The sequence below is a fragment of the Triticum aestivum genome, chromosome 2B (genome assembly GCF_018294505.1).
Source record: "Triticum aestivum cultivar Chinese Spring chromosome 2B, IWGSC CS RefSeq v2.1, whole genome shotgun sequence".
Taxonomy (NCBI): Eukaryota; Viridiplantae; Streptophyta; class Magnoliopsida; order Poales; family Poaceae; genus Triticum; species Triticum aestivum.
In genome coordinates this window covers 224,370,867-224,379,713 of record NC_057798.1, presented here as the reverse complement: position 1 = coordinate 224,379,713, position 8,847 = coordinate 224,370,867, and positions in this window count along the sequence as shown.

The following is an 8,847-nucleotide window of genomic DNA, read 5'->3' as shown; positions in this document are numbered from 1 at the left end:
GTTGTCAAAACGCTTCCGCTTTCGGTCTATGAGGGTACGTAGACACACTCCCCCCCCCTCATTATAATGATGAATTGGAGCTAGTTCTGTGTCACCCTAGGTTATAACTGTTGCATGACGAATGCCATCCGACATAATCATCCATCATTGATCCATTGCCTACGAGCTTTTCACATATTGATCTTTGTTATGTTACTTTGCCGCTGCAACAGTTACAATTGCTACAAAACTATTACTGTTACTTTTGCCAACATTACCGTTATTTCCATACTACTTTGCTACTGATATTAAGTCTTTCACGCATGGTTGAATTGACAACTCAGCTGCTAATACTTGAGAATATTCTTTGGCTCCCCTTGTGTTGAATCAATAAATTTGGGTTGAATACTCTACCCTCGAAAACTATTGCGATCCCCTATACTTGTGGGTTATCAAGGCCCAACATTTCCTGTGCGCCAAGGTATGCCTCCGCTTTTTGCCAATCCACCTCACAATACGTAGAAACGGACAGCTAAAGTGCGGACAAGGGTTGTGACTGCCCGTGTTCCTCTCAAGTAATTATTTTGGAAGAATGAAACTTAGCACCCCATGTCTCTTGGACATTATGCTTGATATATGCCAAGTTTTTAAAAAAGTACAAGTGTGAAAAAATAACTTACATAATATTCTGCTTCATTATTACAAAAACATCATTAAGTTTGTGTTAGCTTAAATTTGCGTCTATGATTGACAATAAAATAAAAATAGTAATAATTTCACCAGAAGGGAGCTTAGCTGCAAATTCTCTTCATTATCATACTTTTCGAAGCAGGTTGCCTCACATTTTACTTCAAGAAACCAAAGTACCATGTTTAACAAATAAATAGATTTTACGGTGTTTGGCGACTTTTTCTCTTATGCATCAAATATCTTATGGCCAACATAATTAAATCTAATTAATATTTTTGGTATGCATGAGATCTGATTTGAGAGATATGAGCAGTAGACAGTAATAGGTATTAGGATTTTTTGAGTCTAAGAAATAGGTATTACGTAGTGCTAACCTTGGCTTTGCTCCTTGGCTAGAGTTAACTGTGAGGGTTGGTTTCCCGGGACATAAAATACCAGCAAATGACCCTTGTGTCATCACCAGCCCTAGGATTATTATTGCTGGTAGACACTTCCTTGATACAAAATTCCAAGCGGTTACAAAAATTTGAGTACAAGATCATGAAGGTCCATTGAGTATAACAATAATCTCTAGTGGTGGATGACCGAAGCGACTCGTGGATCTCCAACGTCAACTGGACTCCATTCCCATAGGAACAGTTAACCTGGCTAACTTCTATCTCACATGGCTACTATCTCCAATTCCTAGGTGGCCGGAGTGTCTTCGTGGTGCTCCTCTCCAAGTCGAAATCTGCCAAGACAATAGCCAGGAACAAGTCTGTGAGTACGTTCAAATGTACTCGCAAACATCATGAACAAAAGATATAGCGAATACATATGTTCATGGTGGATTAAAATTATATGCATATGCTGACTGAAACTAAAGCATGGCATGCCAATTATTAATATGGTGCATATGAATAAATAAATTATATCAGTAACAAACCAAAAAAATGGAACATCGGGCGTTGGACCTCCCGAGGGATTCCAAGAAAAATGCCAAACGGGTGTCTAAAAGCGACGCCTCGAGAGGCCCTGGAAAGAAAACTAAGTATCCAGGTAGTCTAGCCATCCCAAGTGTTACTCAGAAAAGAAAAGAAAACCGAGTGCACAGGTGGTCTGGCCATCCCAATTGACACTCCGTATATTCAAATACGAGAAGCGGGTTAGTCTAAAATAACAATAATATTTATAGCAATAATATTCATGATAACAAAGATACCCATGGTAGCATTAGTGGTGACAATAATTATCCTACAGAGTGAATCATGCCCTATTTAATTATTTCCTTCGAAGACTGACACTTGACCAACCCAGACTGTAGTCCTTAACCGCGAACACGGCTATTCGAATAGGTTATATACTCCGCAGAGGTTGTACTGTTTACCCACAAGTAAATGATTTCCTTAGTCAACCCCGATGCGTTGGCTAATTCCGATTACGGTCTTTGGGTTGCAAACACGCCTAACTAGCACACACCAGCTTAACTTTCCCGACGCTCGGAATCACCCAAGGCATCACTCAAGAAAAACTCGACGGAGAGGTCACAACCTTGCATGGGATCTAAAAGTGCAACTATCCCTGGGTCGTTTTGGTAATTCCTAACAACATATAGCTCATTGAGCTAATGCTATTTCAAGTTAAATATTTCAGGAAAGCTCGATGTTTGGCATGGCATGAATGAGAAACATGGACCCCTCAAAATGCTAAGGACAAAAGGATTGGCTCAAGCTCAAAGCACAAGACTCTACATTTTTCATTTTATTGATCCAAGATCACATTAAGTCCATAGGAAAAGCCAATACTATCAAGAGGGGGTGAGGTGTTGCTTAATGAGTTTCTTGCTCAAAGTGCTTAGTGATATGCTCCAAAAACCCTCAACTACTTTCTCACATCCACATATGTCCCAAACCAAAAGTCAAACTCGGCCCCACCGAAACTTTCTATCCGGCGCCACCGAGTTCATTTGACATAGCCACTGCCAGAAACCCTAGTCTTTTCGTTCTCACCGAGATGGGATTGTAATCTCTCTGTTTCCCTTCATAATGTTTCGGTCAAACCGAGATGAGCAATCGGTCCCACCGAGATTGAAATGCAAACTCTCTGTTTCCCTTTCGTAACGTTTCGGTCCAACCGAGATGAGCGAATCGGTCCCAGCGAGTTTGCCTGACCAACTCTCTGTTTGTCTATTAACAAAATCGGTCTCACCGAGTTTGTGTAATCGGTCTCACCGAGATTATGTTATGCCCTAACCCTAACGATATTGGTCCCACTGAGTTGACATGTCGGTCCCACCGAAATGCCTAACGGTCACATTATGAACTAAATCGGTTAGATCGAGTTTCACGATTCGGTCCCACCGAGTTTGGTAAATTGTGTGTAACGGTTAGATTTTGTGTGGAGGCTATATATACCCCTCCACCCACTCTTCATTCGTGGAGAGAGCCATCAGAACATGCCTACACTTCCAACATACATTTTCTGAGAGAGAACCACCTACACTTGTGTTGAGGTCAAGATATTCCATTCCTACCACATAAATCTTGATCTCTAGCCTTCCCCAAGTTGCTTTCCACTCAAATCATCTTTCCACAAAATCCAAATCCTGTGAGAGAGAGTTGAGTGTTGGGGAGACTATCATTTGAAGCACAAGAGCAAGGAGTTCATCATCAACACACCATCTATTACCTTTTGGAGAGTGGTGTCTCCTAGATTGGTTAGGTGTCACTTGGGAGCCTCCATCAAGATTGTGGAGTTGAACCAAGGAGTTTATAAGGGCAAGGAGATCGCCTACTTCATGAAGATCTACCCGAGTGAGGCAAGTCCTTTGATGGCGACGGCCATGGTGGGATAGACAAGGTTGCTTCTTCGTGGACCCTTCATGGGTGGAGGCCTCCGTGGACTCGCGCAACCGTTACCCTTCGTGGGTTGAAGTCTCCATCAACGTGGATGTACGATAGCACCACCTATCAGAGCCACGGATAAAAAATCTCCGTGTCAACATTGCGTTTGCTTCCTCAAACTCCTCCCTTTACCTTCATATGCAATTGTTTTACACTCCGCTGCTATACTCTTAGAATTGCATGTGTAGGTTGATTGCTTGACTTGTGCTAAGTTGCTAAAATCTGCCAAGAACTAAAATTGGGAAAAGGCTAGATTTTTATTTGGTCAAGTAGAGTAATCACCCCCCTCTAGACATACTTTCGATCCTACAAGTGGTATCAGAGCTTTGGTCTCCATTTACTTTGATTTCCATAGCTTTTGGTGATCATAGCCTTGGTTCACAACCTAGGAGAGTATGGCGTCTAGCGAGGGAAATTACCATCGCAGAGGTCCTTACTTTGATGGTACAAATTTTGCTAGTTGGAAGCATAAGATGAAAATGCATATTCTTGGACATAACCCCGCCGTTTGGGCTATTGTGTGTATTGGCTTGCAAGGTGAATTCTTTGATGGGAGAGAACCAAACCGTGAAGCTACCGCGGAAGAGTTGAAGATGCTGCAATACAACGCTCAAGCTTGTGATATTCTCTTCAACGGATTGTGCCCCAAAGAATTCAACAAAATCAGCCGTCTTGAGAATGCAAAGGAAATTTGGGATACTTTGATTGACATGCATGAAGGTACCGACTCCGTCAAGGAATCCAAATTGGATGTGCTTCAAAGTTAACTTGACAAGTTCAAAATGAAGGATTGTGAAGGTGTCGCTGAGATGTACTCTAGGCTTGCTCTCATCACAAATGAGATTGCTGGCTTAGGAAGTGAAGAGATGACCGACAAGTTCATCATCAAGAAGATCCTAAGAGCCTTGGATGGAAAATATGATATCGTGTGTACATTGATCCAAATGATGCCCAATTACAAAGATCTCAAGCCAACGGAAGTCATTGGAAGAATTGTTGCTCATGAGATGTCACTCAAGGATAAGGAGGAGCTTCATAACAAGTCAAGTGGTGCTTACAAAGCCTCATGTGATGCTCCTACATCATCAAGTGAGAAACAAACCTTCAATGAAGAATTGAGCCTAATGGTGAAGAACTTCAACAAGTTCTACAAGAGTAGAAGCAAGGAAAGAAGTTCCAAGTCAAGGTCCTACAATGACAAAAGAACTTCTAGTCGTGAGCGAAATTGCTACAATTGTGGAAGACCCGGACACTATTCCAATGAGTGTATGGCTCCCTACAAAAGAAGAGAAGATTCTCCAAAAATAAGAAGTAGAAGAGAAGAATCACCACCAAGAGAGAGGAAGAGTAGAGATGATCGTTATGAACGAAGAACATCCCGAAGAAGCAAGGATTCGGAAAGGAAGGACAAATCATGAAAGAGCTACACAAAACGAAGACATCAAGCTCATGTTGGTGAATGGCTATCCGACTCTGACTCCGACAATCACTCCGAGAGAAGCTATCACTCCGACTCCGAATATACTCAAGATGAAGGTGTTCTGGTCTAGCACTTGTGTCAACCAACTCCTATGACATATTTGACTCACCAAATGAAGGAATTGGAAGATGCTTCATGGATAAAGGCCCAAAGGTATTGCTACGTCTTGAGCTTGCGTTGGTCTTCCTCGAAGAGGAGAGGGTGATGCAGCAAGTGTAGCGTAAGTATTTCCCTCAGTTTTGAGAACCAAGGTATCAATCTAGTAGGAGGCTCCTCAAAAGTCCCACGCACCTACACAAACAAACTGAGAACTCGCAACCAACACAATAAATGGGTTGTCAATCCCTTCATGGCCACTTGCGAAAGTGAGATCTAATAAAGATAGTATGATAAGATAAATATATTTTTGGTATTTTATAATATAGATGCAAAAAGTAAAGATGCAAAATAAAAGTAGATTGAAAGAAAATATGATAAGAGATAGACCCGGGGGCCATAGGTTTCACTAATGGCTTCTCTCAAGATAGCATAAGTATTACGGTGGGTGAACAAATTACTATCGAGCAATTGATAGAAAAGCGCATAGTTATGAGATTATCTAGGCATGATCATGTATATAGGCATCACGTCCATAACAAGTAGACCGACTCCTGCCTGCATCTACTACTATTACTCCACACATTGACTGACTCCTGCCTGCATCTAGAGTATTAAGTTCATAAGAACAGAGTAACGCATTAAGCTAGATGACATGATGTAGAGGGATAAACTCATGCAATATGATATAAACCCCATCTTGTTATCCTCGATGGCAACAATACAATACGTGCCTTGCAACCCTTTCTGTCACTGGGTAAGGACACCGCAAGATTGAACCCAAAGCTAAGCACTTCTCCCATGGCAAGAAAGACCAATCTAGTAGGCCAAACCAAGCTGATAATTTGAAGAGACTTGCAAAGATAACTCAATCATACATAAAAGAATTCAGAGAAGATTCAAATATTATTCATAGATAAACTTGATCATAAACCCACAATTCATCGGATCTCGACAAACACACCGCAAAAAGAGTTTACATCGAATAGATCTCCACAAGAGAGGGGGAGAACATTGTATTGAGATCCAAAAAGAGAGAAGAAGCCATCTATCTAATAACTATGGACCCGTAGGTCTGTGATAAACTACTCACAACTCATTGGAGGGGCAAGGATGTTGATGTAGAAGCCCTCCGTGGTCGATTCCCCCTCCGGCAGAGTGCCGGCGAAGGCTCCAAGATGAGATCTCACGGATACAGAAGGTTACGACGGTGGAAATTGTGTTTCATGGTGCTCCTGGATGTTTTCGGGGTATGTAGGTATATATAGGAGGAGGAAGTACGTCGGTGGCCGCCCGAGGGGCCCACGAGACAGGGGGGCGCGGCCCCTATCTCGTGCGGCCCTCGGAAGCTTCTTGACTTGCACTCCAAGCTCTCCGGATCACGTTCGTTCCAAAAATCACGCTCCCGAAGGTTTCATTCCATTTGGACTCCGTTTGATATTCCTTTTCTTTGAAATACTGAAATAGGCAAAAAAAAGCAATATGGGCTGGGCCTCCGGTTAGTAGGTTAGTCCCAAAAATGATATAAATGTGTAAAATAAAGCCCATAAACATTCAAAAGGGGTAATATAATAGCATGGAACAATCAAAAATTATAGATACGTTGGAGACGTATCAAGCATCCCCAAGCTTAATTCCAGCTCGTCCTCGAGTAGGTAAATGATAAAAAGAGAATTTTTGATGTGGAATTCTACCTAGCATAATTCATAATGTAAATTTCTTTATCGTGGCATGAATGTTCAGATCCAAATGATTCAAAATAAAAGTTCATATTGATAAAAGAAATAGTAACACTTCAAGCATACTAATCAAAGTAATCATGTCTTCTCAAAATAGCATGGCAAAAGAAAGTTCATCCCTACAAAATCATATAGTTAGGGTATGCTTCATTTTCATCACACAAAGATGTTCCCAACTTCTATACCCCCGATGACAAGCCAAGCAATTGTTTCATACTTAAATAATCTCAAACTTTTTCAACCTTCACGCAATACATGAGCGTGAGCCATGGATATAGCACTATGGGTGGAATAGAATATGATGATGGGGATTGTGTGGAGAAGACAAAAAAGGAGAAAATCTCACATTGACGAGGATAATCAACGGGCTATGGAGATGCCCATCAATTGATGTCAACATGAGGAGTAGGGATTGCCATGCAACGGATGCACTAGAGCTATAAATGAATGCTCAACAAAAGAAAACTAGTGGGTGTGCATCCAACTTGCTTGCTCATGAAGACCTAGGGCATTTGAGGAAGCCCATCGTAGGAATATACAAGCCAAGTTCTATAATGAAAAATTCCCACTAGTATGAAAAAGACAACTTATGAGACTCACTATATGAAAAACATGGTGCTACTTTGAAGCACAATATATGAGACTCACTACATGAAGAACAAGGTGCTACTTTGAAGCACAAGTGTGGAAAAGAGATAGTAACATTGCCCTTTTTTATTTATTTTCTTTTTTTCTTTTTTGGGCCTTTCTTTTTTTCTTTTGGCCTTTTTTTTCTTTGGGCAATGTTCTAATAATGATGATCATCACACTTCTATTGATTACAACATAAGGATTACAACTCAAAACTAGAACAAGATATGACTCTATATGAATGCCTCCGGTGGTGTACCGGGATGATGCAATGAATCAAGAGTGACATGTATGAAAAATAATGCATGGTGGCTTTGCCACAAATATGATGTCAACTACATGATCATGCAATGGCAATATGACAAATGTAAAGTATGTCATGATGATGAAGAACGGAACGGTGGAAAGTTGCATGGCAATATATCTCGGAATGGCTATGGAAATGCCATAATAGGTAGGTATGGTGGCTGTTTTGAGGAAGATATAAGGAGGTTTATGTGTGATAGAGCGTATCGTATCACGGGGTTTGGATGCACCAGCGAAGTGTGCACCAACTCTCAAGGTGAGAAAGGGCAATGCACGGTACCGAAAAGGCTGGCAAAGGTGGAAAGGTAAAAGTGCGTATAATCCATGGACTCAACATTAGTCAAAAGAACTCATATACTTATTGTAAAAATTTAGAAGTCATCAAAAACCAAGTACTACGCGCATGCTCCTAGGGGGATAGATTGGTAGGAAAAGACCATCACTCGTCCCCGACCGCCACTCATAAGGATGCACAAGCCAGGTACACTTCATGTTTCAAATTTGTTACACAACTTTAACCATACGTGCATGCTACGGGACTTGCTAACTTCAACACAAGCATTCTTTGAATTCATAATCACCCAACTAGCATGACTTTAATATCACTACCTCCATATCTCAAAACAATTATCAAGTATCAAATTGATCATATCATCCAGTTCACTTCCTATGATAGTTTTTATTATACCCAACTTGGATGCCTATCATTCTAGGACCAACTTTATGATCATAGCAAATACCATGCTGTTCTAAAAGACTCTCAAAATAATATAAGTGAAGCATGAGAGACTAGCAATTTCTTCAAAATTAAGACACCACTGTGCTCTAAAAGATATAAGTGAAGCACTAGAGCAAAAACTATCAAGCTCAAAAGATATAAGTGAAGCACATAGAGTATTCTAGCAAATTCTAATCAAATAGGCTTCTCCCAAAAGGTGTGTACAGCAAGAATGATTGTGGTAAACTAAAAAGCAAAGACTAATATAATACACGACGCTCCAAGCAAAACACATATCATGTAGCGAATAAAAATATAGCTCCAAGT